This window comes from Otolemur garnettii, unplaced genomic scaffold (genome assembly GCF_000181295.1).
Source record: "Otolemur garnettii isolate 467f Iridium unplaced genomic scaffold, OtoGar3 scaffold00013, whole genome shotgun sequence".
Taxonomy (NCBI): domain Eukaryota; kingdom Metazoa; phylum Chordata; class Mammalia; order Primates; family Galagidae; genus Otolemur; species Otolemur garnettii.
Window position 1 is genome coordinate 82,764 of NW_003852408.1, and position 4,621 is coordinate 87,384.

At 42.1% G+C, this 4,621-nt stretch overlaps 1 pseudogene; it reads right to left on the bottom strand.

Annotated features, from left to right (window-relative positions):
• Positions 1-749: 749 nt before the first annotated feature.
• Positions 750-2,894, bottom strand: LOC100955194 (annotated as a pseudogene).
• Between the last annotated feature and the right edge of the window lie 1,727 nt (positions 2,895-4,621).

Here is a 4,621-nt window from a genome sequence, read left to right on the forward strand (position 1 = left end):
ACTCACCACCTCTGGCATATGGGGCCAGTACCCTACTCCTTTGAGCCACAGGCACTGCCCAACATTTAACCTTTTTTTTTTTTTTTTTTTTTTGCACTAATGCTGCTTTTAATGGTGGCATAGAGAAGTACAGGGTTTTACTGCTTAAGCTAATTGAAGTTTTAGAAGTAGCCCATTGACACTAACGAGTAGCTTCGTAATAGAAATGTTTTTCAGGCTGCCCAGGCTGTAGAAAATATACAGGACACAGTGGAGATTATCTCTCATGTGTTTTAGTAGAGTGGAAGAGTTAACTGCCAACCTAGCCCTGTGTTTGTACTTATTTGGAAAAAATTTGTTTTGTTCTGGTGATGGTTTCCCCTTATCTCTTAGTTGGGTGGGCAGGAGAGAAAGTTTGCTTCCCCAAGTTTTATGTTTTCTTGTTAATTCACATTTTGTTTCAGTGGGATGCCATCCATTAAGCCTGCAGGAGTCCTTCTGGGTGTTTCTGAGTTGTGTTGTGTACATGTATGAGAGGGGCAATAGTTTGTTTTCTTACACACTTAGTTGTTGTTTGCTTACTGTTTGACAAAAGATGAGCAGCATATCATTTCCATATTCCCTGACACCAAACCCGTCAAGATCCACAGTCCTCATCAAATATCTTGTTTTAAAATTTGGGAGATCGTAGTACAACCAAACCAAACCAAAAAAACTCTGGCAAAAACCACTCACTCCCTAAGCACAGACCTGTGCTGTGCCTTCCCCAGAACACTGTTTCCACTTCCAGCGACTGGCCTTCCAATTCTGTACCGATCAGAGGAACAGAACATGGAAAGGGGGTGCATATGCGTATGTTTGCCTTTTCCTAGGACATTTTCAAATTTTAGTACTGTCCCATAATCAAATCTTACACTGTTCCCCGTGTCTTCTTCCAATCTTGAGAAACAGCAAAGTCATCTGACTAGGGCTGTCCGTGTTTCTCAGACCTGCTTGTGTGTGCTGTGTGGCCTCCGAGAGGTGTGGCATGGTGTGGGCGAGCAGGCAGGAGGGTTCGGGTAGACTCTAAGGCACTTTCCTCTACATCCAATGGCAGGCTGTCCCCCCCGCCCGCGCTCTCCACAGCAGGTGACCCGATGCTTCCTGGCTCCTTGTTCAGACAGCTTGTCAGTGAGTAAGACTACACGTCTGCATCTTCATTATTCAAACTGAGCTGGCTCTCTAGTATGACTAAGTAACACAGGAACACATCCACCTCTAAATAAATACTATATTATTTCTTCTAAAGGTGCCTCTGCTCGTTTCTTTTAAAGCCACATCAATCTATCCAGTTCCAATAATGGAATGTGGCCCCTGGTTAATATTAGGGGTTACTTTAAGCATAAAGTTAATCCTTGCCCAATAATTTAACAATATTTGTTGCTTTAGACATCAGGTAGGTTACACTTTATCAGCATTCACCTTAACTATTGAGGCTACAGGTGGAATTGCCAAAGACATCAGGTAAGCTGCTGACTTAAGTTTCCGAGTAAGACGAAAAATCATTACATACTTCTTCACCTTCAGAACTGTGCAGCGTTTTCTACTATAGTCTTAGGTGCAGACTCTGGAGGAATATTGAGACAGAAGTTATCTGAGTATACAAGAGTCTCAAAGACATTCTCCCTGGAAATACAAATATATAACAGAGTAGAGACCGTTGGGGGCGGGGGGTGCTTCTCTTAGTCTGAATTGGATCTGTTAGCCTGTTAGAAAGGAGAGTCCTTGCAGTAGAACATCTACTTACTGAGAGGTAGTATGGCAGTACATTTCAGTGCAAGACTGAGTCAAGATTTCTATATTTGGGGAAAAGAAAAAAGCTTGTTTTTTTCATGGAAACTAGATACTCTTTACTAGTTTATTGAATTTAAAAAATTGAAGATCCCGTACTTTTAAAATGCCCTATTACGTGAAGAATTTCTAATTGACAGATTTGGAAGTCAGTCTAGATTAGGCATACTATGGATCAACACACAGATGAGATTTCCACATACCACTACCATGACATGGATTTGACACCCTCCCTCAAAAGAATCCTATAAAAAATTGCTTCAAAGCCCCTTTGAAATCGCAATAGTGCAGCAAAACCACAAGTAAACAACTGCCTGTTAACCTGTTATTTCAAATGTAGACTGAAAAGCCAACAGGCCTTTGTGTGTGTGTGCGATTTTTTTTTTTTAAACAAATCGGAAGTTGAAATATCCAATCTGCACAGCGCTGTCCCTTCATAGAAGGCAAGAAACTGCCAGCACATCATGTCGGAGGCCGTCCCCGGTGCTGCAGGCTGTGAAAGTGGGTCTCCTTCAGGGTCTGGTTGACGTGGAAATAAGGGCCTTGGCACAGTGCGGACCGCTCGGGCACGGGCTGAGGGGTGTTAGGGCTGGATCCGGCCACCGTCTGGCTTAAGCCGCCTTCTGGCCCGCTGGCCCTGTCCGGGCTATTGATGCTGCTGCTGCTGCTACTGCTGCCACTGCTGCCACCGTCGCTGCCTGAAGACTCTGTATCCCAGGAATCTTGAAAGACAGAGTTTCTACTACTCCTTTTGGTCTGGGGAGGAAGACGGTTGTCTTCTTTATTGCCATTCCTTCTCCTTTTCCTGGGGCAGAGGCGCTCACTCAGGGCAGCTGGCGGGGAGCGACTAGGCGCCACTCCGCGAGTAGAGGGAGCAGAGGCTGCTAAGTTTGGGCGACCGCCACGCCCACCCCCTGGGGCCTCGCCTCTAGCCGCCGCTCTGGTGGACCAGCGGTGAGTAAGTAGCCCTGGGACCGCGCCGTACCGCCACCACTTCCGGCGTCCCCTTCGTTCCCCCCCCCCACGTCCCCCCCCACCCCCCGTCGCAGCCGCCGTGGGTACCGCCCTCTCCAGGCTGTGCGCATTTAACCTTCTTAAACAAAACAATTTTCAGCCCACGATTCTGTGCCCTGCTAATCTAAGCTTCAAATTCGATGAAGAAAACAATTCCATTTAAAATAGCATCAAAAAGAATAAAATATTTAGGAATAGATTTAATTTTTTTAAATGTGAGATTTTACACTGAAAAGTTAGAAAAGTGTTGGAAGATATTAAATAAGACCCAAATAAACAGAAATATTTCCCACATTTGTGAATCAGAAGGTTTAATACTGCTGAGATGGCAATATTTCTCAAGGTGATCTCCAGATTTAACATAATCTCTTTCAAAATTCCAGTTGGTGATTTTTGCAGAAATGCTTGCAGAAACAAACTAGCCCTGAAAGTCACATGGAAAGGAAAGGTACCCAAAACAAAAGGAATAACAAGTTTGGAGGAGTCACACTTCCCAATTTCAAACTTATTATAAAGTTACAGTACTCAAGACAGTGTGTGGTCCTAGCATAAAAATAGACAGATCTGGGGAGTAGAGTTAGGAGTCCAGAGATAAATGAAATAAGTCAAAGGGTCCCAGAGCAATTCAGATGGGAAAGAATAGTATATTCAACAAATAGTGGCAAAACAGCTAGATATCTGTACGTTTAAATAATAAAGTTAGACCCTTACCTCACTCCATATACAAAAATTAACTCAAAGTGGATCACAGACCTAAATATAAGAGCCAAAACTATATAAAACATTCAGAAGAAAATATGGGAGTAATTATCTTGGCCTTGGATGTGGCAATGTTTTTTAAACTTGACACCAGAAGTACAAGCAACAAAAGAAAAAATAGACTAGCTGTGCTTGATCAAAATGTAAAACTTTGGTGCTTCAAAGACACCACCAAAAAAGTGAAAAAACCCACACAGTAGGAAAACAACATGTATCATATATCTAATAAGGGACTTGTATCTACAATGTATATAGAACACTTACAATTCAACAACAAAAAAAAATTTTTAATGTACAAAGGTCTTGAATAGATATTCACTAAACAAGATACAGAAATGGCCAGTAAGAACATGAAAAGATTCTGAACATTGATAATCATTTGGGAAATGGAAATTAAAACGATGATATAGCACGTCATACCTACTAGGATGGCTATACATTTTTTTTTTTTTTTTGCAGTTTTTGGCCAAGGCTGGGTTTGAACCTGCCACCTCCGGCATATGGGGCCAGCACCCTACTCCTTTGAGCCACAGGCACTGCCCTATACATTTTTTAAAATGGAAAATAACAAGTGTTGACAAAAATATGGAGAAACTGGGACTCTCATACACTGCTAGAGGTAATATAAAATGCACACCATTATAAAAAATTTTGTTTCTTCCCCTATAATTTAAACATAGATTACCCTATGACCCCACAATTCCATTCCTGGGTTTATACTCAAAAGAATTAAAAACATGAATTCAAACAAAAACTTGTATACAAATGCTCATAGCTGCACAATAGCTAAAAATTGGAAACCCAAATGTCCATCAGCTGATGACGTGATAAGCAAAGTGAAGTGTGTCCACACGATGGGATATGATCCAGCTACAGAAAAGAGCGAAATGCTGATGCATGCTACAGCGTGAATGACCTTGAAAAGATGCTAAGGAAGCAGACACAAAAACCACATATCATATAATTCCATTTATGTGAAATATCTGAAATAGGGCTTGGTGCCTGTAGCTCAGTGGTTAGAGCACTGGCCACATACACT